General features: G+C 42.7%; 17 non-coding genes across 17 annotated transcripts; all 17 read right to left on the bottom strand.

Moving 5' to 3' along the window:
* Positions 1-50: 50 nt before the first annotated feature.
* trnap-ugg (transfer RNA proline (anticodon UGG)) lies at positions 51-122 on the bottom strand. The gene has a single exon. It is a non-coding gene; the product is annotated as a tRNA-Pro (tRNA).
* A 1,891-nt stretch (positions 123-2,013) lies between these two features.
* Positions 2,014-2,085, bottom strand: trnap-ugg (transfer RNA proline (anticodon UGG)). Its single transcript has one exon. It is a non-coding gene; the product is annotated as a tRNA-Pro (tRNA).
* A 1,377-nt stretch (positions 2,086-3,462) lies between these two features.
* Positions 3,463-3,534, bottom strand: trnap-ugg (transfer RNA proline (anticodon UGG)). The gene has a single exon. It is a non-coding gene; the product is annotated as a tRNA-Pro (tRNA).
* Positions 3,535-4,380: 846 nt separating this feature from the next.
* Positions 4,381-4,452, bottom strand: trnap-ugg (transfer RNA proline (anticodon UGG)). Its single transcript has one exon. It is a non-coding gene; the product is annotated as a tRNA-Pro (tRNA).
* A 1,377-nt stretch (positions 4,453-5,829) lies between these two features.
* trnap-ugg (transfer RNA proline (anticodon UGG)) lies at positions 5,830-5,901 on the bottom strand. The gene has a single exon. It is a non-coding gene; the product is annotated as a tRNA-Pro (tRNA).
* An 863-nt stretch (positions 5,902-6,764) lies between these two features.
* Positions 6,765-6,836, bottom strand: trnap-ugg (transfer RNA proline (anticodon UGG)). Its single transcript has one exon. It is a non-coding gene; the product is annotated as a tRNA-Pro (tRNA).
* Positions 6,837-8,213: 1,377 nt separating this feature from the next.
* On the bottom strand, positions 8,214-8,285 carry trnap-ugg (transfer RNA proline (anticodon UGG)). Its single transcript has one exon. It is a non-coding gene; the product is annotated as a tRNA-Pro (tRNA).
* A 1,781-nt stretch (positions 8,286-10,066) lies between these two features.
* trnap-ugg (transfer RNA proline (anticodon UGG)) lies at positions 10,067-10,138 on the bottom strand. Its single transcript has one exon. It is a non-coding gene; the product is annotated as a tRNA-Pro (tRNA).
* Positions 10,139-12,856: 2,718 nt separating this feature from the next.
* On the bottom strand, positions 12,857-12,928 carry trnap-ugg (transfer RNA proline (anticodon UGG)). Its single transcript has one exon. It is a non-coding gene; the product is annotated as a tRNA-Pro (tRNA).
* An 846-nt stretch (positions 12,929-13,774) lies between these two features.
* On the bottom strand, positions 13,775-13,846 carry trnap-ugg (transfer RNA proline (anticodon UGG)). Its single transcript has one exon. It is a non-coding gene; the product is annotated as a tRNA-Pro (tRNA).
* A 1,760-nt stretch (positions 13,847-15,606) lies between these two features.
* trnap-ugg (transfer RNA proline (anticodon UGG)) lies at positions 15,607-15,678 on the bottom strand. The gene has a single exon. It is a non-coding gene; the product is annotated as a tRNA-Pro (tRNA).
* An 846-nt stretch (positions 15,679-16,524) lies between these two features.
* On the bottom strand, positions 16,525-16,596 carry trnap-ugg (transfer RNA proline (anticodon UGG)). The gene has a single exon. It is a non-coding gene; the product is annotated as a tRNA-Pro (tRNA).
* An 846-nt stretch (positions 16,597-17,442) lies between these two features.
* Positions 17,443-17,514, bottom strand: trnap-ugg (transfer RNA proline (anticodon UGG)). Its single transcript has one exon. It is a non-coding gene; the product is annotated as a tRNA-Pro (tRNA).
* A 1,377-nt stretch (positions 17,515-18,891) lies between these two features.
* On the bottom strand, positions 18,892-18,963 carry trnap-ugg (transfer RNA proline (anticodon UGG)). Its single transcript has one exon. It is a non-coding gene; the product is annotated as a tRNA-Pro (tRNA).
* Positions 18,964-20,340: 1,377 nt separating this feature from the next.
* Positions 20,341-20,412, bottom strand: trnap-ugg (transfer RNA proline (anticodon UGG)). Its single transcript has one exon. It is a non-coding gene; the product is annotated as a tRNA-Pro (tRNA).
* A 1,764-nt stretch (positions 20,413-22,176) lies between these two features.
* Positions 22,177-22,248, bottom strand: trnap-ugg (transfer RNA proline (anticodon UGG)). Its single transcript has one exon. It is a non-coding gene; the product is annotated as a tRNA-Pro (tRNA).
* An 863-nt stretch (positions 22,249-23,111) lies between these two features.
* trnap-ugg (transfer RNA proline (anticodon UGG)) lies at positions 23,112-23,183 on the bottom strand. The gene has a single exon. It is a non-coding gene; the product is annotated as a tRNA-Pro (tRNA).
* Between the last annotated feature and the right edge of the window lie 1,288 nt (positions 23,184-24,471).

Raw genomic sequence — 24,471 nt, 5'->3', positions numbered from 1 at the left:
ACCAGTTGCCCAAGATCCGCCTGTCTCACATTGTTAAAGGCTCTTCAGAAGGGCTCGTCCGGGATTTGAACCCGGGACCTCTCGCACCCAAAGCGAGAATCATACCCCTAGACCAACGAGCCATTTATTTCAAGACATTGTTTTGCAGTCGCCAGCAATGACGGTGAGAATATGCATTGACAGGTCGATGTTGCCAGGCCACAGTGGATCACGTGAGTGTTGGTGGTATACTTGTGAGCATAGCTATCTTCCAAGCAGTTGACCAGGTTTCAGTTCAAATACTCTGTAATTCATCTCCTGAGTCTTTCAGATTCAATCTTCATTAGCTGTAACAGCAAGAAACAAATGAAGAAAGAGCTAAATGTAGATTTTAACAATTAAAAAGTAGACATCAAAATCAATTGGATCTCATTTCATTTGATCCGATTGACGCACCGGTATGTGAATAAAAAAACAAAAAAACATTGGAATCTCTCAGTTTTAAATTAGAAATGTCACACATTTTGCACTGGATGCTTCTCAGTCCTACCATAACTGCTGATGTTACACCTCTGCATTTTTGGTGAAATGTGGCAGAGCGAGAGCAATGTTTGTCAAAACATGACACATCCCTAAAATCTGTATTCTCATACAAATGTCTATAGCTTCAGAACGGTTTGACCTACAAAATAGTTTGCCCATTCTTTGGAAAGGGGAGACTCTCACAAACACAATGATGTTCTCAGTTTTGCTCTACGACCCCCACAAGTGTCAAGGGACTCGTCTGAAGGTAACCTATGTCCCGGTAAAAGGACAGGTTTTTTAACCAAGGAAGAAATTAATACATGTTGTGCGATGCTGAACCCACTAGTGCAGAGCACAATGGATTAGCAGTCCATTACCTTAATCACTTGTCCACCTGGTCCTGCGCTCCAGTGGTAGCAGTCGCCCCTCCAACCAGTTGCCCAAGATCCGCCTGTCTCACATTGTTAAAGGCTCTTCAAAAGGGCTCGTCCGGGATTTGAAATGTCACACATTTTGCACTGGATGCTTCTCAGTCCTACCATAACTGCTGATGTTACACCTCTGCATTTTTGGTGAAATGTGGCAGAGCGAGAGCAATGTTTGTCAAAACATGACACATCCCTAAAATCTGTATTCTCATAAAAATGTCTATAGCTTCAGAACGGTTTGACCTACAAAATAGTTTGCCCATTCTTTGGAAAGGGGAGACTCTCACAAACACAATGCTGTTCTCAGTTTTGCTCTACGACCCCCACAAGTGTCAAGGGACTCGTCTGAAGGTAACCTATGTCCCGGTAAAAGGACAGGTTTTTTAACCAAGTAAGAAATTAATACATGTTGTGCGATGCTGAACCCACTAGTGCAGAGCACAATGGATTAGCAGTCCATTACCTTAATCACTTGTCCACCTGGTCCTGCGCTCCAGTGGTAGCAGTCGCCCCTCCAACCAGTTGCCCAAGATCCGCCTGTCTCACATTGTTAAAGGCTCTTCAAAAGGGCTCGTCCGGGATTTGAAATGTCACACATTTTGCACTGGATGCTTCTCAGTCCTACCATAACTGCTGATGTTACACCTCTGCATTTTTGGTGAAATGTGGCAGAGCGAGAGCAATGTTTGTCAAAACATGACACATCCCTAAAATCTGTATTCTCATAAAAATGTCTATAGCTTCAGAACGGTTTGACCTACAAAATAGTTTGCCCATTCTTTGGAAAGGGGAGACTCTCACAAACACAATGCTGTTCTCAGTTTTGCTCTACGACCCCCACAAGTGTCAAGGGACTCGTCTGAAGGTAACCTATGTCCCGGTAAAAGGACAGGTTTTTTAACCAAGTAAGAAATTAATACATGTTGTGAAATGCTGAACCCACTAGTGCAGAGCACAATGGATTAGCAGTCCATTACCTTAATCACTTGTCCACCTGGTCCTGCGCTCCAGTGGTAGCAGTCGCCCCTCCAACCAGTTGCCCAAGATCCGCCTGTCTCACATTGTTAAAGGCTCTTCAGAAGGGCTCGTCCGGGATTTGAACCCGGGACCTCTCGCACCCAAAGCGAGAATCATACCCCTAGACCAACGAGCCATTTATTTCAAGACATTGTTTTGCAGTCGCCAGCAATGACGGTGAGAATATGCATTGACAGGTCGATGTTGCCAGGCCACAGTGGATCACGTGAGTGTTGGTGGTATACTTGTGAGCATAGCTATCTTCCAAGCAGTTGACCAGGTTTCAGTTCAAATACTCTGTAATTCATCTCCTGAGTCTTTCAGATTCAATCTTCATTAGCTGTAACAGCAAGAAACAAATGAAGAAAGAGCTAAATGTAGATTTTAACAATTAAAAAGTAGACATCAAAATCAATTGGATCTCATTTCATTTGATCCGATTGACGCACCGGTATGTGAATAAAAAAACAAAAAAACATTGGAATCTCTCAGTTTTAAATTAGAAATGTCACACATTTTGCACTGGATGCTTCTCAGTCCTACCATAACTGCTGATGTTACACCTCTGCATTTTTGGTGAAATGTGGCAGAGCGAGAGCAATGTTTGTCAAAACATGACACATCCCTAAAATCTGTATTCTCATACAAATGTCTATAGCTTCAGAACGGTTTGACCTACAAAATAGTTTGCCCATTCTTTGGAAAGGGGAGACTCTCACAAACACAATGATGTTCTCAGTTTTGCTCTACGACCCCCACAAGTGTCAAGGGACTCGTCTGAAGGTAACCTATGTCCCGGTAAAAGGACAGGTTTTTTAACCAAGGAAGAAATTAATACATGTTGTGCGATGCTGAACCCACTAGTGCAGAGCACAATGGATTAGCAGTCCATTACCTTAATCACTTGTCCACCTGGTCCTGCGCTCCAGTGGTAGCAGTCGCCCCTCCAACCAGTTGCCCAAGATCCGCCTGTCTCACATTGTTAAAGGCTCTTCAAAAGGGCTCGTCCGGGATTTGAAATGTCACACATTTTGCACTGGATGCTTCTCAGTCCTACCATAACTGCTGATGTTACACCTCTGCATTTTTGGTGAAATGTGGCAGAGCGAGAGCAATGTTTGTCAAAACATGACACATCCCTAAAATCTGTATTCTCATAAAAATGTCTATAGCTTCAGAACGGTTTGACCTACAAAATAGTTTGCCCATTCTTTGGAAAGGGGAGACTCTCACAAACACAATGCTGTTCTCAGTTTTGCTCTACGACCCCCACAAGTGTCAAGGGACTCGTCTGAAGGTAACCTATGTCCCGGTAAAAGGACAGGTTTTTTAACCAAGGAAGAAATTAATACATGTTGTGCGATGCTGAACCCACTAGTGCAGAGCACAATGGATTAGCAGTCCATTACCTTAATCACTTGTCCACCTGGTCCTGCGCTCCAGTGGTAGCAGTCGCCCCTCCAACCAGTTGCCCAAGATCCGCCTGTCTCACATTGTTAAAGGCTCTTCAAAAGGGCTCGTCCGGGATTTGAACCCGGGACCTCTCGCACCCAAAGCGAGAATCATACCCCTAGACCAACGAGCCATTTATTTCAAGACATTGTTTTGCAGTCACCAGCAATGACGGTGAGAATATGCATTGACAGGTCGATGTTGCCAGGCCACAGTGGATCACTTGAGTGTTGGTGGTATACTTGTGAGCATAGCTATCTTCCAAGCAGTTGACCAGGTTTCAGTTCAAATACTCTGTAATTCATCTGCTGAGTCTTTCAGATTCAATCTTCATTAGCTGTAACAGCAAGAAACAAATGAAGAAAGAACTAAATGTAGATTTTAACAATTAAAAAGTAGACATCAAAATCAATTGGATCTCATTTCATTTGATCCGATTGACGCACCGGTATGTGAATAAAAAAATAAAAAAACATTGGAATCTCTCAGTTTTAAATTAGAAATGTCACGCATTTTGCACTGGATGCTTCTCAGTCCTACCATAACTGCTGATGTTACACCTCTGCATTTTTGGTGAAATGTGGCAGAGCGAGAGCAATGTTTGTCAAAACATGACACATCCCTAAAATCTGTATTCTCATACAAATGTCTATAGCTTCAGAACGGTTTGACCTACAAAATAGTTTGCCCATTCTTTGGAAAGGGGAGACTCTCACAAACACAATGCTGTTCTCAGTTTTGCTCTACGACCCCCACAAGTGTCAAGGGACTTGTCCCGGTAAAAGGACAGGTTTTTAAACCAAGGAAGAAATTAATACATGTTGTGCGATGCTGAACCCACTAGTGCAGAGCACAATGGATTAGCAGTCCATTACCTTAATCACTTGTCCACCTGGTCCTGCGCTCCAGTGGTAGCAGTCGCCCCTCCAACCAGTTGCCCAAGATCCGCCTGTCTCACATTGTTAAAGGCTCTTCAAAAGGGCTCGTCCGGGATTTGAACCCGGGACCTCTCGCACCCAAAGCGAGAATCATACCCCTAGACCAACGAGCCATTTATTTCAAGACATTGTTTTGCAGTCACCAGCAATGACGGTGAGAATATGCATTGACAGGTCGATGTTGCCAGGCCACAGTGGATCACTTGAGTGTTGGTGGTATACTTGTGAGCATAGCTATCTTCCAAGCAGTTGACCAGGTTTCAGTTCAAATACTCTGTAATTCATCTGCTGAGTCTTTCAGATTCAATCTTCATTAGCTGTAACAGCAAGAAACAAATGAAGAAAGAACTAAATGTAGATTTTAACAATTAAAAAGTAGACATCAAAATCAATTGGATCTCATTTCATTTGATCCGATTGACGCACCGGTATGTGAATAAAAAAATAAAAAAACATTGGAATCTCTCAGTTTTAAATTAGAAATGTCACGCATTTTGCACTGGATGCTTCTCAGTCCTACCATAACTGCTGATGTTACACCTCTGCATTTTTGGTGAAATGTGGCAGAGCGAGAGCAATGTTTGTCAAAACATGACACATCCCTAAAATCTGTATTCTCATACAAATGTCTATAGCTTCAGAACGGTTTGACCTACAAAATAGTTTGCCCATTCTTTGGAAAGGGGAGACTCTCACAAACACAATGCTGTTCTCAGTTTTGCTCTACGACCCCCACAAGTGTCAAGGGACTCGTCTGAAGGTAACCTATGTCCCGGTAAAAGGACAGGTTTTTAAACCAAGGAAGAAATTAATACATGTTGTGCGATGCTGAACCCACTAGTGCAGAGCACAATGGATTAGCAGTCCATTACCTTAATCACTTGTCCACCTGGTCCTGCGCTCCAGTGGTAGCAGTCGCCCCTCCAACCAGTTGCCCAAGATCCGCCTGTCTCACATTGTTAAAGGCTCTTCAAAAGGGCTCGTCCGGGATTTGAAATGTCACACATTTTGCACTGGATGCTTCTCAGTCCTACCATAACTGCTGATGTTACACCTCTGCATTTTTGGTGAAATGTGGTAGAGCGAGAGCAATGTTTGTCAAAACATGACACATCCCTAAAATCTGTATTCTCATAAAAATGTCTATAGCTTCAGAACGGTTTGACCTACAAAATAGTTTGCCCATTCTTTGGAAAGGGGAGACTCTCACAAACACAATGCTGTTCTCAGTTTTGCTCTACGACCCCCACAAGTGTCAAGGGACTCGTCTGAAGGTAACCTATGTCCCGGTAAAAGGACAGGTTTTTTAACCAAGTAAGAAATTAATACATGTTGTGAAATGCTGAACCCACTAGTGCAGAGCACAATGGATTAGCAGTCCATTACCTTAATCACTTGTCCACCTGGTCCTGCGCTCCAGTGGTAGCAGTCGCCCCTCCAACCAGTTGCCCAAGATCCACCTGTCTCACATTGTTAAAGGCTCTTCAGAAGGGCTCGTCCGGGATTTGAACCCGGGACCTCTCGCACCCAAAGCGAGAATCATACCCCTAGACCAACGAGCCATTTATTTCAAGACATTGTTTTGCAGTCGCCAGCAATGACGGTGAGAATATGCATTGACAGGTCGATGTTGCCAGGCCACAGTGGATCACGTGAGTGTTGGTGGTATACTTGTGAGCATAGCTATCTTCCAAGCAGTTGACCAGGTTTCAGTTCAAATACTCTGTAATTCATCTCCTGAGTCTTTCAGATTCAATCTTCATTAGCTGTAACAGCAAGAAACAAATGAAGAAAGAGCTAAATGTAGATTTTAACAATTAAAAAGTAGACATCAAAATCAATTGGATCTCATTTCATTTGATCCGATTGACGCACCGGTATGTGAATAAAAAAACAAAAAAACATTGGAATCTCTCAGTTTTAAATTAGAAATGTCACACATTTTGCACTGGATGCTTCTCAGTCCTACCATAACTGCTGATGTTACACCTCTGCATTTTTGGTGAAATGTGGCAGAGCGAGAGCAATGTTTGTCAAAACATGACACATCCCTAAAATCTGTATTCTCATAAAAATGTCTATAGCTTCAGAACGGTTTGACCTACAAAATAGTTTGCCCATTCTTTGGAAAGGGGAGACTCTCACAAACACAATGCTGTTCTCAGTTTTGCTCTACGACCCCCACAAGTGTCAAGGGACTCGTCTGAAGGTAACCTATGTCCCGGTAAAAGGACAGGTTTTTTAACCAAGTAAGAAATTAATACATGTTGTGAAATGCTGAACCCACTAGTGCAGAGCACAATGGATTAGCAGTCCATTACCTTAATCACTTGTCCACCTGGTCCTGCGCTCCAGTGGTAGCAGTCGCCCCTCCAACCAGTTGCCCAAGATCCACCTGTCTCACATTGTTAAAGGCTCTTCAGAAGGGCTCGTCCGGGATTTGAACCCGGGACCTCTCGCACCCAAAGCGAGAATCATACCCCTAGACCAACGAGCCATTTATTTCAAGACATTGTTTTGCAGTCGCCAGCAATGACGGTGAGAATATGCATTGACAGGTCGATGTTGCCAGGCCACAGTGGATCACGTGAGTGTTGGTGGTATACTTGTGAGCATAGCTATCTTCCAAGCAGTTGACCAGGTTTCAGTTCAAATACTCTGTAATTCATCTCCTGAGTCTTTCAGATTCAATCTTCATTAGCTGTAACAGCAAGAAACAAATGAAGAAAGAGCTAAATGTAGATTTTAACAATTAAAAAGTAGACATCAAAATCAATTGGATCTCATTTCATTTGATCCGATTGACGCACCGGTATGTGAATAAAAAAACAAAAAAACATTGGAATCTCTCAGTTTTAAATTAGAAATGTCACACATTTTGCACTGGATGCTTCTCAGTCCTACCATAACTGCTGATGTTACACCTCTGCATTTTTGGTGAAATGTGGCAGAGCGAGAGCAATGTTTGTCAAAACATGACACATCCCTAAAATCTGTATTCTCATACAAATGTCTATAGCTTCAGAACGGTTTGACCTACAAAATAGTTTGCCCATTCTTTGGAAAGGGGAGACTCTCACAAACACAATGATGTTCTCAGTTTTGCTCTACGACCCCCACAAGTGTCAAGGGACTCGTCTGAAGGTAACCTATGTCCCGGTAAAAGGACAGGTTTTTTAACCAAGGAAGAAATTAATACATGTTGTGCGATGCTGAACCCACTAGTGCAGAGCACAATGGATTAGCAGTCCATTACCTTAATCACTTGTCCACCTGGTCCTGCGCTCCAGTGGTAGCAGTCGCCCCTCCAACCAGTTGCCCAAGATCCGCCTGTCTCACATTGTTAAAGGCTCTTCAAAAGGGCTCGTCCGGGATTTGAAATGTCACACATTTTGCACTGGATGCTTCTCAGTCCTACCATAACTGCTGATGTTACACCTCTGCATTTTTGGTGAAATGTGGCAGAGCGAGAGCAATGTTTGTCAAAACATGACACATCCCTAAAATCTGTATTCTCATAAAAATGTCTATAGCTTCAGAACGGTTTGACCTACAAAATAGTTTGCCCATTCTTTGGAAAGGGGAGACTCTCACAAACACAATGCTGTTCTCAGTTTTGCTCTACGACCCCCACAAGTGTCAAGGGACTCGTCTGAAGGTAACCTATGTCCCGGTAAAAGGACAGGTTTTTTAACCAAGGAAGAAATTAATACATGTTGTGCGATGCTGAACCCACTAGTGCAGAGCACAATGGATTAGCAGTCCATTACCTTAATCACTTGTCCACCTGGTCCTGCGCTCCAGTGGTAGCAGTCGCCCCTCCAACCAGTTGCCCAAGATCCGCCTGTCTCACATTGTTAAAGGCTCTTCAAAAGGGCTCGTCCGGGATTTGAACCCGGGACCTCTCGCACCCAAAGCGAGAATCATACCCCTAGACCAACGAGCCATTTATTTCAAGACATTGTTTTGCAGTCACCAGCAATGACGGTGAGAATATGCATTGACAGGTCGATGTTGCCAGGCCACAGTGGATCACTTGAGTGTTGGTGGTATACTTGTGAGCATAGCTATCTTCCAAGCAGTTGACCAGGTTTCAGTTCAAATACTCTGTAATTCATCTGCTGAGTCTTTCAGATTCAATCTTCATTAGCTGTAACAGCAAGAAACAAATGAAGAAAGAACTAAATGTAGATTTTAACAATTAAAAAGTAGACATCAAAATCAATTGGATCTCATTTCATTTGATCCGATTGACGCACCGGTATGTGAATAAAAAAATAAAAAAACATTGGAATCTCTCAGTTTTAAATTAGAAATGTCACGCATTTTGCACTGGATGCTTCTCAGTCCTACCATAACTGCTGATGTTACACCTCTGCATTTTTGGTGAAATGTGGCAGAGCGAGAGCAATGTTTGTCAAAACATGACACATCCCTAAAATCTGTATTCTCATACAAATGTCTATAGCTTCAGAACGGTTTGACCTACAAAATAGTTTGCCCATTCTTTGGAAAGGGGAGACTCTCACAAACACAATGCTGTTCTCAGTTTTGCTCTACGACCCCCACAAGTGTCAAGGGACTTGTCCCGGTAAAAGGACAGGTTTTTAAACCAAGGAAGAAATTAATACATGTTGTGCGATGCTGAACCCACTAGTGCAGAGCACAATGGATTAGCAGTCCATTACCTTAATCACTTGTCCACCTGGTCCTGCGCTCCAGTGGTAGCAGTCGCCCCTCCAACCAGTTGCCCAAGATCCGCCTGTCTCACATTGTTAAAGGCTCTTCAAAAGGGTTCGTCCGGGATTTGAACCCGGGACCTCTCGCACCCAAAGCGAGAATCATACCCCTAGACCAACGAGCCATTTATTTCAAGACATTGTTTTGCAGTCACCAGCAATGACGGTGAGAATATGCATTGACAGGTCGATGTTGCCAGGCCACAGTGGATCACTTGAGTGTTGGTGGTATACTTGTGAGCATAGCTATCTTCCAAGCAGTTGACCAGGTTTCAGTTCAAATACTCTGTAATTCATCTGCTGAGTCTTTCAGATTCAATCTTCATTAGCTGTAACAGCAAGAAACAAATGAAGAAAGAACTAAATGTAGATTTTAACAATTAAAAAGTAGACATCAAAATCAATTGGATCTCATTTCATTTGATCCGATTGACGCACCGGTATGTGAATAAAAAAATTAAAAAACATTGGAATCTCTCAGTTTTAAATTAGAAATGTCACGCATTTTGCACTGGATGCTTCTCAGTCCTACCATAACTGCTGATGTTACACCTCTGCATTTTTGGTGAAATGTGGCAGAGCGAGAGCAATGTTTGTCAAAACATGACACATCCCTAAAATCTGTATTCTCATACAAATGTCTATAGCTTCAGAACGGTTTGACCTACAAAATAGTTTGCCCATTCTTTGGAAAGGGGAGACTCTCACAAACACAATGCTGTTCTCAGTTTTGCTCTACGACCCCCACAAGTGTCAAGGGACTCGTATGAAGGTAACCTATGTCCCGGTAAAAGGACAGGTTTTTAAACCAAGGAAGAAATTAATACATGTTGTGCGATGCTGAACCCACTAGTGCAGAGCACAATGGATTAGCAGTCCATTACCTTAATCACTTGTCCACCTGGTCCTGCGCTCCAGTGGTAGCAGTCGCCCCTCCAACCAGTTGCCCAAGATCCGCCTGTCTCACATTGTTAAAGGCTCTTCAAAAGGGCTCGTCCGGGATTTGAACCCGGGACCTCTCGCACCCAAAGCGAGAATCATACCCCTAGACCAACGAGCCATTTATTTCAAGACATTGTTTTGCAGTCACCAGCAATGACAGTGAGAATATGCATTGACAGGTCGATGTTGCCAGGCCACAGTGGATCACTTGAGTGTTGGTGGTATACTTGTGAGCATAGCTATCTTCCAAGCAGTTGACCAGGTTTCAGTTCAAATACTCTGTAATTCATCTGCTGAGTCTTTCAGATTCAATCTTCATTAGCTGTAACAGCAAGAAACAAATGAAGAAAGAACTAAATGTAGATTTTAACAATTAAAAAGTAGACATCAAAATCAATTGGATCTCATTTCATTTGATCCGATTGACGCACCGGTATGTGAATAAAAAAATAAAAAAACATTGGAATCTCTCAGTTTTAAATTAGAAATGTCACGCATTTTGCACTGGATGCTTCTCAGTCCTACCATAACTGCTGATGTTACACCTCTGCATTTTTGGTGAAATGTGGCAGAGCGAGAGCAATGTTTGTCAAAACATGACACATCCCTAAAATCTGTATTCTCATACAAATGTCTATAGCTTCAGAACGGTTTGACCTACAAAATAGTTTGCCCATTCTTTGGAAAGGGGAGACTCTCACAAACACAATGCTGTACTCAGTTTTGCTCTACGACCCCCACAAGTGTCAAGGGACTCGTCTGAAGGTAACCTATGTCCTGGTAAAAGGACAGGTTTTTAAACCAAGGAAGAAATTAATACATGTTGTGCGATGCTGAACCCACTAGTGCAGAGCACAATGGATTAGCAGTCCATTACCTTAATCACTTGTCCACCTGGTCCTGCGCTCCAGTGGTAGCAGTCGCCCCTCCAACCAGTTGCCCAAGATCCGCCTGTCTCACATTGTTAAAGGCTCTTCAAAAGGGCTCGTCCGGGATTTGAACCCGGGACCTCTCGCACCCAAAGCAAGAATCATACCCCTAGACCAACGAGCCATTTATTTCAAGACATTGTTTTGCAGTCACCAGCAATGACGGTGAGAATATGCATTGACAGGTCGATGTTGCCAGGCCACAGTGGATCACTTGAGTGTTGGTGGTATACTTGTGAGCATAGCTATCTTCCAAGCAGTTGACCAGGTTTCAGTTCAAATACTCTGTAATTCATCTGCTGAGTCTTTCAGATTCAATCTTCATTATCTGTAACAGCAAGAAACAAATGAAGAAAGAACTAAATGTAGATTTTAACAATTAAAAAGTAGACATCAAAATCAATTGGATCTCATTTCATTTGATCCGATTGACGCACCGGTATGTGAATAAAAAAAATAAAAAAACATTGGAATCTCTCAGTTTTAAATTAGAAATGTCACGCATTTTGCACTGGATGCTTCTCAGTCCTACCATAACTGCTGATGTTACACCTCTGCATTTTTGGTGAAATGTGGCAGAGCGAGAGCAATGTTTGTCAAAACATGACACATCCCTAAAATCTGTATTCTCATACAAATGTCTATAGCTTCAGAACGGTTTGACCTACAAAATAGTTTGCCCATTCTTTGGAAAGGGGAGACTCTCACAAACACAATGCTGTTCTCAGTTTTGCTCTACGACCCCCACAAGTGTCAAGGGACTCGTCTGAAGGTAACCTATGTCCCGGTAAAAGGACAGGTTTTTAAACCAAGGAAGAAATTAATACATGTTGTGCGATGCTGAACCCACTAGTGCAGAGCACAATGGATTAGCAGTCCATTACCTTAATCACTTGTCCACCTGGTCCTGCGCTCCAGTGGTAGCAGTCGCCCCTCCAACCAGTTGCCCAAGATCCGCCTGTCTCACATTGTTAAAGGCTCTTCAAAAGGGCTCGTCCGGGATTTGAACCCGGGACCTCTCGCACCCAAAGCAAGAATCATACCCCTAGACCAACGAGCCATTTATTTCAAGACATTGTTTTGCAGTCACCAGCAATGACGGTGAGAATATGCATTGACAGGTCGATGTTGCCAGGCCACAGTGGATCACTTGAGTGTTGGTGGTATACTTGTGAGCATAGCTATCTTCCAAGCAGTTGACCAGGTTTCAGTTCAAATACTCTGTAATTCATCTGCTGAGTCTTTCAGATTCAATCTTCATTAGCTGTAACAGCAAGAAACAAATGAAGAAAGAACTAAATGTAGATTTTAACAATTAAAAAGTAGACATCAAAATCAATTGGATCTCATTTCATTTGATCCGATTGACGCACCGGTATGTGAATAAAAAAAATAAAAAAACATTGGAATCTCTCAGTTTTAAATTAGAAATGTCACGCATTTTGCACTGGATGCTTCTCAGTCCTACCATAACTGCTGATGTTACACCTCTGCATTTTTGGTGAAATGTGGCAGAGCGAGAGCAATGTTTGTCAAAACATGACACATCCCTAAAATCTGTATTCTCATACAAATGTCTATAGCTTCAGAACGGTTTGACCTACAAAATAGTTTGCCCATTCTTTGGAAAGGGGAGACTCTCACAAACACAATGCTGTTCTCAGTTTTGCTCTACGACCCCCACAAGTGTCAAGGGACTTGTCCCGGTAAAAGGACAGGTTTTTTAACCAAGGAAGAAATTAATACATGTTGTGCGATGCTGAACCCACTAGTGCAGAGCACAATGGATTAGCAGTCCATTACCTTAATCACTTGTCCACCTGGTCCTGCGCTCCAGTGGTAGCAGTCGCCCCTCCAACCAGTTGCCCAAGATCCGCCTGTCTCACATTGTTAAAGGCTCTTCAAAAGGGCTCGTCCGGGATTTGAACCCGGGACCTCTCGCACCCAAAGCGAGAATCATACCCCTAGACCAACGAGCCATTTATTTCAAGACATTGTTTTGCAGTCACCAGCAATGACGGTGAGAATATGCATTGACAGGTCGATGTTGCCAGGCCACAGTGGATCACTTGAGTGTTGGTGGTATACTTGTGAGCATAGCTATCTTCCAAGCAGTTGACCAGGTTTCAGTTCAAATACTCTGTAATTCATCTGCTGAGTCTTTCAGATTCAATCTTCATTAGCTGTAACAGCAAGAAACAAATGAAGAAAGAACTAAATGTAGATTTTAACAATTAAAAAGTAGACATCAAAATCAATTGGATCTCATTTCATTTGATCCGATTGACGCACCGGTATGTGAATAAAAAAATAAAAAAACATTGGAATCTCTCAGTTTTAAATTAGAAATGTCACACATTTTGCACTGGATGCTTCTCAGTCCTACCATAACTGCTGATGTTACACCTCTGCATTTTTGGTGAAATGTGGCAGAGCGAGAGCAATGTTTGTCAAAACATGACACATCCCTAAAATCTGTATTCTCATACAAATGTCTATAGCTTCAGAACGGTTTGACCTACAAAATAGTTTGCCCATTCTTTGGAAAGGGGAGACTCTCACAAACACAATGCTGTTCTCAGTTTTGCTCTACGACCCCCACAAGTGTCAAGGGACTTGTCCCGGTAAAAGGACAGGTTTTTTAACCAAGGAAGAAATTAATACATGTTGTGCGATGCTGAACCCACTAGTGCAGAGCACAATGGATTAGCAGTCCATTACCTTAATCACTTGTCCACCTGGTCCTGCGCTCCAGTGGTAGCAGTCGCCCCTCCAACCAGTTGCCCAAGATCCGCCTGTCTCACATTGTTAAAGGCTCTTCAAAAGGGCTCGTCCGGGATTTGAACCCGGGACCTCTCGCACCCAAAGCGAGAATCATACCCCTAGACCAACGAGCCATTTATTTCAAGACATTGTTTTGCAGTCGCCAGCAATGACGGTGAGAATATGCATTGACAGGTCGATGTTGCCAGGCCACAGTGGATCACGTGAGTGTTGGTGGTATACTTGTGAGCATAGCTATCTTCCAAGCAGTTGACCAGGTTTCAGTTCAAATACTCTGTAATTCATCTCCTGAATCTTTCAGATTCAATCTTCATTAGCTGTAACAGCAAGAAACAAATGAAGAAAGAGCTAAATGTAGATTATAACAATTAAAAAGTAGACATCAAAATCAATTGGATCTCATTTCATTTGATCCGATTGACGCACCGGTATGTGAATAAAAAAATAAAAAAACATTGGAATCTCTCAGTTTTAAATTAGAAATGTCACACATTTTGCACTGGATGCTTCTCAGTCCTACCATAACTGCTGATGTTACACCTCTGCATTTTTGGTGAAATGTGGCAGAGCGAGAGCAATGTTTGTCAAAACATGACACATCCCTAAAATCTGTATTCTCATACAAATGTCTATAGCTTCAGAACGGTTTGACCTACAAAATAGTTTGCCCATTCTTTGGAAAGGGGAGACTCTCACAAACACAATGCTGTTCTCAGTTTTGCTCTACGACCCCCACAAGTGTCAAGGGACTTGTCCCGGTAAAAGGACAGGTTTTTAAACCAAGGAAGAAATTAATACATGTTGTGCGATGCTGAACCCACTAGTGCAGAGCACAATGGATTAGCAGTCCATTACCTTAATCACTTGTCCACCTGGTCCTGCGCTCCAGTGGTAGCAGTCGCCCCTCCAACCAGTTGCCCAAGATCCGCCTGTCTCACATTGTTAAAGGCTCTTCAAAAGGGCTCGTCCGGGATTTGAACCCGGGACCTCTCGCACCCAAAGCAAGAATCATACCCCTAGACCAACGAGCCATTTATTTCAAGACATTGTTTTGCAGTCACCAGCAATGACGGTGAGAATATGCATTGACAGGTCGATGTTGCCAGGCCACAGTGGATCACTTGAGTGTTGGTGGTATACTTGTGAGCATAGCTATCTTCCAAGCAGTTGACCAGGTTTCAGTTCAAATACTCTGTAATTCATCTGCTGAGTCTTTCAGATTCAATCTTCATTAGCTGTAACAGCAAGAAACAAATGAAGAAAGAACTAAATGTAGATTTTAACAATTAAAAAGTAGACATCAAAATCAATTGGATCTCATTTCATTTGATCCGATTGACGCACCGGTATGTGAATAAAAAAAATAAAAAAACATTGGAATCTCTCAGTTTTAAATTAGAAATGTCACGCATTTTGCACTGGATGCTTCTCAGTCCTACCATAACTGCTGATGTTACACCTCTGCATTTTTGGTGAAATGTGGCAGAGCGAGAGCAATGTTTGTCAAAACATGACACATCCCTAAAATCTGTATTCTCATACAAATGTCTATAGCTTCAGAACGGTTTGACCTACAAAATAGTTTGCCCATTCTTTGGAAAGGGGAGACTCTCACAAACACAATGCTGTTCTCAGTTTTGCTCTACGACCCCCACAAGTGTCAAGGGACTTGTCCCGGTAAAAGGACAGGTTTTTTAACCAAGGAAGAAATTAATACATGTTGTGCGATGCTGAACCCACTAGTGCAGAGCACAATGGATTAGCAGTCCATTACCTTAATCACTTGTCCACCTGGTCCTGCGCTCCAGTGGTAGCAGTCGCCCCTCCAACCAGTTGCCCAAGATCCGCCTGTATTGTTAAAGGCTCTTCAAAAGGGCTCGTCCGGGATTTGAACCCGGGACCTCTCGCACCCAAAGCGAGAATCATACCCCTAGACCAACGAGCCATTTATTTCAAGACATTGTTTTGCAGTCACCAGCAATGACGGTGAGAATATGCATTGACAGGTCGATGTTGCCAGGCCACAGTGGATCACTTGAGTGTTGGTGGTATACTTGTGAGCATAGCTATCTTCCAAGCAGTTGACCAGGTTTCAGTTCAAATACTCTGTAATTCATCTGCTGAGTCTTTCAGATTCAATCTTCATTAGCTGTAACAGCAAGAAACAAATGAAGAAAGAGCTAAATGTAGATTTTAACAATTAAAAAGTAGACATCAAAATCAATTGGATCTCATTTCATTTGATCCGATTGACGCACCGGTATGTGAATAAAAAAACTAAAAAACATTGGAATCTCTCAGTTTTAAATTAGAAATGTCACACATTTTGCACTGGATGCTTCTCAGTCCTACCATAACTGCTGATGTTACACCTCTGCATTTTTGGTGAAATGTGGCAGAGCGAGAGCAACGTTTGTCAAAACATGACACATCCCTAAAATCTGTCTTCTCATACGAATGTCTATAGCTTCAGAACGGTTTGACCTACAAAATAGTTTGCCCATTCTTTGGAAAGGGGAGACTCTCACAAACACAATGCTGTTCTCAGTTTTGCTCTACGACCCCCACAAGTGTCAAGGGACTTGTCCCGGTAAAAGGACAGGTTTTTTAACCAAGGAAGAAATTAATACATGTTGTGCGATGCTGAACCCACTAGTGCAGAGCACAATGGATTAGCAGTCCATTACCTTAATCACTTGTCCACCTGGTCCTGCGCTCCAGTGGTAGCAGTCGCCCCTCCAACCAGTTGCCCAAGATCCGCCTGTCTCACATTGTTAAAGGCTCTTCAAAAGGGCTCGTCCGGGATTTGAACCCGGGACCTCTCGCACCCAAAGCGAGAATCATACCCCTAGACCAACGAGCCATTTATTTCAAGACATTGTTTTGCAGTCACCAGCAATGACGGTGAGAATATGCATTGACAGGTCGATGTTGCCAGGCCACAGTGGATCACTTGAGTGTTGGTGGTATACTTGTGAGCATAGCTATCTTCCAAGCAGTTGACCAGGTTTCAGTTCAAATACTCTGTAATTCATCTGCTGAGTCTTTCAGATTCAATCTTCATTAGCTGTAACAGCAAGAAACAAATGAAGAAAGAACTAAATGTAGATTTTAACAATTAAAAAGTAGACATCAAAATCAATTGGATCTCATTTCATTTGATCCGATTGACGCACCGGTATGTGAATAAAAAAATAAAAAAACATTGGAATCTCTCAGTTTTAAATTAGAAATGTCACGCATTTTGCACTGGATGCTTCTCAGTCCTACCATAACTGCTGATGTTACACCTCTGCATTTTTGGTGAAATGTGGCAGAGCGAGAGCAATGTTTGTCAAAACATGACACATCCCTAAAATCTGTATTCTCATACAAATGTCTATAGCTTCAGAACGGTTTGACCTACAAAATAGTTTGCCCATTCTTTGGAAAGGGGAGACTCTCACAAACACAATGCTGTTCTCAGTTTTGCTCTACGACCCCCACAAGTGTCAAGGGACTTGTCCCGGTAAAAGGACAGGTTTTTAAACCAAGGAAGAAATTAATACATGTTGTGCGATGCTGAACCCACTAGTGCAGAGCACAATGGATTAGCAGTCCATTACCTTAATCACTTGTCCACCTGGTCCTGCGCTCCAGTGGTAGCAGTCGCCCCTCCAACCAGTTGCCCAAGATCCGCCTGTCTCACATTGTTAAAGGCTCTTCAAAAGGGCTCGTCCGGGATTTGAACCCGGGACCTCTCGCACCCAAAGCGAGAATCATACCCCTAGACCAACGAGCCATTTATTTCAAGACATTGTTTTGCAGTCACCAGCAATGACGGTGAGAATATGCATTGACAGGTCGATGTTGCCAGGCCACAGTGGATCACTTGAGTGTTGGTGGTATACTTGTGAGCATAGCTATCTTCCAAGCAGTTGACCAGGTTTCAGTTCAAATACTCTGTAATTCATCTGCTGAGTCTTTCAGATTCAATCTTCATTAGCTGTAACAGCAAGAAACAAATGAAGAAAGAACTAAATGTAGATTTTAACAATTAAAAAGTAGACATCAAAATCAATTGGATCTCATTTCATTTGATCCGATTGACGCACCGGTATGTGAATAAAAAAATAAAAAAACATTGGAATCTCTCAGTTTTAAATTAGAAATGTCACGCATTTTGCACTGGATGCTTCTCAGTCCTACCATAACTGCTGATGTTACACCTCTGCATTTTTGGTGAAATGTGGCAGAGCGAGAGCAATGTTTGTCAAAACATGACACATCCCTAAAATCTGTATTCTCATACAAATGTCTATAGCTTCAGAACGGTTTGACCTACAAAATAGTTTGCCCATTCTTTGGAAAGGGGAGACTCTCACAAACACAATGCTGTTCTCAGTTTTGCTCTACGACCCCCACAAGTGTCAAGGGACTCGTCTGAAGGTAACCTATGTCCCGGTAAAAGGACAGGTTTTTAAACCAAGGAAGAAATTAATACATGTTGTGCGATGCTGAACCCACTAGTGCAGAGCACAATGGATTAGCAGTCCATTACCTTAATCACTTGTCCACCTGGTCCTGCGCTCCAGTGGTAGCAGTCGCCCCTCCAACCAGTTGCCCAAGATCCGCCTGTCTCACATTGTTAAAGGCTCTTCAAAAGGGCTCGTCCGGGATTTGAAATGTCACACATTTTGCACTGGATGCTTCTCAGTCCTACCATAACTGCTGATGTTACACCTCTGCATTTTTGGTGAAATGTGGCAGAGCGAGAGCAATGTTTGTCAAAACATGACACATCCCTAAAATCTGTATTCTCATAAAAATGTCTATAGCTTCAGAACGGTTTGACCTACAAAATAGTTTGCCCATTCTTTGGAAAGGGGAGACTCTCACAAACACAATGCTGTTCTCAGTTTTGCTCTACGACCCCCACAAGTGTCAAGGGACTCGTCTGAAGGTAACCTATGTCCCGGTAAAAGGACAGGTTTTTTAACCAAGTAAGAAATTAATACATGTTGTGAAATGCTGAACCCACTAGTGCAGAGCACAATGGATTAGCAGTCCATTACCTTAATCACTTGTCCACCTGGTCCTGCGCTCCAGTGGTAGCAGTCGCCCCTCCAACCAGTTGCCCAAGATCCACCTGTCTCACATTGTTAAAGGCTCTTCAGAAGGGCTCGTCCGGGATTTGAACCCGGGACCTCTCGCACCCAAAGCGAGAATCATACCCCTAGACCAACGAGCCATTTATTTCAAGACATTGTTTTGCAGTCGCCAGCAATGACGGTGAGAATATGCATTGACAGGTCGATGTTGCCAGGCCACAGTGGATCACGTGAGTGTTGGTGGTATACTTGTGAGCATAGCTATCTTCCAAGCAGTTGACCAGGTTTCAGTTCAAATACTCTGTAATTCATCTCCTGAGTCTTTCAGATTCAATCTTCATTAGCTGTAACAGCAAGAAACAAATGAAGAAAGAGCTAAATGTAGATTTTAACAATTAAAAAGTAGACATCAAAATCAATTGGATCTCATTTCATTTGATCCGATTGACGCACCGGTATGTGAATAAAAAAACAAAAAAACATTGGAATCTCTCAGTTTTAAATTAGAAATGTCACACATTTTGCACTGGATGCTTCTCAGTCCTACCATAACTGCTGATGTTACACCTCTGCATTTTTGGTGAAATGTGGCAGAGCGAGAGCAATGTTTGTCAAAACATGACACATCCCTAAAATCTGTATTCTCATACAAATGTCTATAGCTTCAGAACGGTTTGACCTACAAAATAGTTTGCCCATTCTTTGGAAAGGGGAGACTCTCACAAACACAATGATGTTCTCAGTTTTGCTCTACGACCCCCACAAGTGTCAAGGGACTCGTCTGAAGGTAACCTATGTCCCGGTAAAAGGACAGGTTTTTTAACCAAGGAAGAAATTAATACATGTTGTGCGATGCTGAACCCACTAGTGCAGAGCACAATGGATTAGCAGTCCATTACCTTAATCACTTGTCCACCTGGTCCTGCGCTCCAGTGGTAGCAGTCGCCCCTCCAACCAGTTGCCCAAGATCCGCCTGTCTCACATTGTTAAAGGCTCTTCAAAAGGGCTCGTCCGGGATTTGAAATGTCACACATTTTGCACTGGATGCTTCTCAGTCCTACCATAACTGCTGATGTTACACCTCTGCATTTTTGGTGAAATGTGGCAGAGCGAGAGCAATGTTTGTCAAAACATGACACATCCCTAAAATCTGTATTCTCATAAAAATGTCTATAGCTTCAGAACGGTTTGACCTACAAAATAGTTTGCCCATTCTTTGGAAAGGGGAGACTCTCACAAACACAATGCTGTTCTCAGTTTTGCTCTACGACCCCCACAAGTGTCAAGGGACTCGTCTGAAGGTAACCTATGTCCCGGTAAAAGGACAGGTTTTTTAACCAAGGAAGAAATTAATACATGTTGTGCGATGCTGAACCCACTAGTGCAGAGCACAATGGATTAGCAGTCCATTACCTTAATCACTTGTCCACCTGGTCCTGCGCTCCAGTGGTAGCAGTCGCCCCTCCAACCAGTTGCCCAAGATCCGCCTGTCTCACATTGTTAAAGGCTCTTCAAAAGGGCTCGTCCGGGATTTGAACCCGGGACCTCTCGCACCCAAAGCGAGAATCATACCCCTAGACCAACGAGCCATTTATTTCAAGACATTGTTTTGCAGTCACCAGCAATGACGGTGAGAATATGCATTGACAGGTCGATGTTGCCAGGCCACAGTGGATCACTTGAGTGTTGGTGGTATACTTGTGAGCATAGCTATCTTCCAAGCAGTTGACCAGGTTTCAGTTCAAATACTCTGTAATTCATCTGCTGAGTCTTTCAGATTCAATCTTCATTAGCTGTAACAGCAAGAAACAAATGAAGAAAGAACTAAATGTAGATTTTAACAATTAAAAAGTAGACATCAAAATCAATTGGATCTCATTTCATTTGATCCGATTGACGCACCGGTATGTGAATAAAAAAATAAAAAAACATTGGAATCTCTCAGTTTTAAATTAGAAATGTCACGCATTTTGCACTGGATGCTTCTCAGTCCTACCATAACTGCTGATGTTACACCTCTGCATTTTTGGTGAAATGTGGCAGAGCGAGAGCAATGTTTGTCAAAACATGACACATCCCTAAAATCTGTATTCTCATACAAATGTCTATAGCTTCAGAACGGTTTGACCTACAAAATAGTTTGCCCATTCTTTGGAAAGGGGAGACTCTCACAAACACAATGCTGTTCTCAGTTTTGCTCTACGACCCCCACAAGTGTCAAGGGACTTGTCCCGGTAAAAGGACAGGTTTTTAAACCAAGGAAGAAATTAATACATGTTGTGCGATGCTGAACCCACTAGTGCAGAGCACAATGGATTAGCAGTCCATTACCTTAATCACTTGTCCACCTGGTCCTGCGCTCCAGTGGTAGCAGTCGCCCCTCCAACCAGTTGCCCAAGATCCGCCTGTCTCACATTGTTAAAGGCTCTTCAAAAGGGTTCGTCCGGGATTTGAACCCGGGACCTCTCGCACCCAAAGCGAGAATCATACCCCTAGACCAACGAGCCATTTATTTCAAGACATTGTTTTGCAGTCACCAGCAATGACGGTGAGAATATGCATTGACAGGTCGATGTTGCCAGGCCACAGTGGATCACTTGAGTGTTGGTGGTATACTTGTGAGCATAGCTATCTTCCAAGCAGTTGACCAGGTTTCAGTTCAAATACTCTGTAATTCATCTGCTGAGTCTTTCAGATTCAATCTTCATTAGCTGTAACAGCAAGAAACAAATGAAGAAAGAACTAAATGTAGATTTTAACAATTAAAAAGTAGACATCAAAATCAATTGGATCTCATTTCATTTGATCCGATTGACGCACCGGTATGTGAATAAAAAAATAAAAAAACATTGGAATCTCTCAGTTTTAAATTAGAAATGTCACACATTTTGCACTGGATGCTTCTCAGTCCTACCATAACTGCTGATGTTACACCTCTGCATTTTTGGTGAAATGTGGCAGAGCGAGAGCAATGTTTGTCAAAACATGACACATCCCTAAAATCTGTATTCTCATACAAATGTCTATAGCTTCAGAACGGTTTGACCTACAAAATAGTTTGCCCATTCTTTGGAAAGGGGAGACTCTCACAAACACAATGCTGTTCTCAGTTTTGCTCTACGACCCCCACAAGTGTCAAGGGACTTGTCCCGGTAAAAGGACAGGTTTTTTAACCAAGGAAGAAATTAATACATGTTGTGCGATGCTGAACCCACTAGTGCAGAGCACAATGGATTAGCAGTCCATTACCTTAATCACTTGTCCACCTGGTCCTGCGCTCCAGTGGTAGCAGTCGCCCCTCCAACCAGTTGCCCAAGATCCGCCTGTCTCACATTGTTAAAGGCTCTTCAAAAGGGCTCGTCCGGGATTTGAACCCGGGACCTCTCGCACCCAAAGCGAGAATCATACCCCTAGACCAACGAGCCATTTATTTCAAGACATTGTTTTGCAGTCGCCAGCAATGACGGTGAGAATATGCATTGACAGGTCGATGTTGCCAGGCCACAGTGGATCACGTGAGTGTTGGTGGTATACTTGTGAGCATAGCTATCTTCCAAGCAGTTGACCAGGTTTCAGTTCAAATACTCTGTAATTCATCTCCTGAATCTTTCAGATTCAATCTTCATTAGCTGTAACAGCAAGAAACAAATGAAGAAAGAGCTAAATGTAGATTATAACAATTAAAAAGTAGACATCAAAATCAATTGGATCTCATTTCATTTGATCCGATTGACGCACCGGTATGTGAATAAAAAAACAAAAAAACATTGGAATCTCTCAGTTTTAAATTAGAAATGTCACGCATTTTGCACTGGATGCTTCTCAGTCCTACCATAACTGCTGATGTTACACCTCTGCATTTTTGGTGAAATGTGGCAGAGCGAGAGCAATGTTTGTCAAAACATGACACATCCCTAAAATCTGTATTCTCATACAAATGTCTATAGCTTCAGAACGGTTTGACCTACAAAATAGTTTGCCCATTCTTTGGAAAGGGGAGACTCTCACAAACACAATGCTGTTCTCAGTTTTGCTCTACGACCCCCACAAGTGTCAAGGGACTCGTCTGAAGGTAACCTATGTCCCGGTAAAAGGACAGGTTTTTTAACCAAGGAAGAAATTAATACATGTTGTGCGATGCTGAACCCACTAGTGCAGAGCACAATGGATTAGCAGTCCATTACCTTAATCACTTGTCCACCTGGTCCTGCGCTCCAGTGGTAGCAGTCGCCCCTCCAACCAGTTGCCCAAGATCCGCCTGTCTCACATTGTTAAAGGCTCTTCAAAAGGGCTCGTCCGGGATTTGAACCCGGGACCTCTCGCACCCAAAGCGAGAATCATACCCCTAGACCAACGAGCCATTTATTTCAAGACATTGTTTTGCAGTCACCAGCAATGACGGTGAGAATATGCATTGACAGGTCGATGTTGCCAGGCCACAGTGGATCACTTGAGTGTTGGTGGTATACTTGTGAGCATAGCTATCTTCCAAGCAGTTGACCAGGTTTCAGTTCAAATACTCTGTAATTCATCTGCTGAGTCTTTCAGATTCAATCTTCATTAGCTGTAACAGCAAGAAACAAATGAAGAAAGAACTAAATGTAGATTTTAACAATTAAAAAGTAGACATCAAAATCAATTGGATCTCATTTCATTTGATCCGATTGACGCACCGGTATGTGAATAAAAAAATAAAAAAACATTGGAATCTCTCAGTTTTAAATTAGAAATGTCACACATTTTGCACTGGATGCTTCTCAGTCCTACCATAACTGCTGATGTTACACCTCTGCATTTTTGGTGAAATGTGGCAGAGCGAGAGCAATGTTTGTCAAAACATGACACATCCCTAAAATCTGTATTCTCATACAAATGTCTATAGCTTCAGAACGGTTTGACCTACAAAATAGTTTGCCCATTCTTTGGAAAGGGGAGACTCTCACAAACACAATGCTGTTCTCAGTTTTGCTCTACGACCCCCACAAGTGTCAAGGGACTCGTCTGAAGGTAACCTATGTCCCGGTAAAAGGACAGGTTTTTTAACCAAGGAAGAAATTAATACATGTTGTGCGATGCTGAACCCACTAGTGCAGAGCACAATGGATTAGCAGTCCATTAACTTAATCACTTGTCCACCTGGTCCTGCACTCCAGTGGTAGCAGTCGCCCCTCCAACCAGTTGCCCAAGATCCGCCTGTATTGTTAAAGGCTCTTCAAAAGGGCTCGTCCGGGATTTGAACCCGGGACCTCTCGCACCCAAAGCGAGAATCATACCCCTAGACAAACGAGCCATTTATTTCAAGACATTGTTTTGCAGTCGCCAGCAATGACGGTGAGAATATGCATTGACAGGTCGATGTTGCCAGGCCACAGTGGATCACGTGAGTGTTGGTGGTATACTTGTGAGCATAGCTATCTTCCAAGCAGTTGACCAGGTTTCAGTTCAAATACTCTGTAATTCATCTGCTGAGTCTTTCAGATTCAATCTTCATTAGCTGTAACAGCAAGAAACAAATGAAGAAAGAGCTAAATGTAGATTTTAACAATTAAAAAGTAGACATCAAAATCAATTGGATCTCATTTCATTTGATCCGATTGACGCACCGGTATGTGAATAAAAAAACAAAAAAACATTGGAATCTCTCAGTT

Source organism: Oncorhynchus mykiss, chromosome 15 (assembly GCF_057628025.1).
Source record: "Oncorhynchus mykiss isolate SJ-2025 chromosome 15, ASM5762802v1, whole genome shotgun sequence".
Taxonomy (NCBI): domain Eukaryota; kingdom Metazoa; phylum Chordata; class Actinopteri; order Salmoniformes; family Salmonidae; genus Oncorhynchus; species Oncorhynchus mykiss.
Note: the sequence above shows the minus strand (reverse complement) of the source record. Positions and strands in the feature narration are given on the sequence as shown.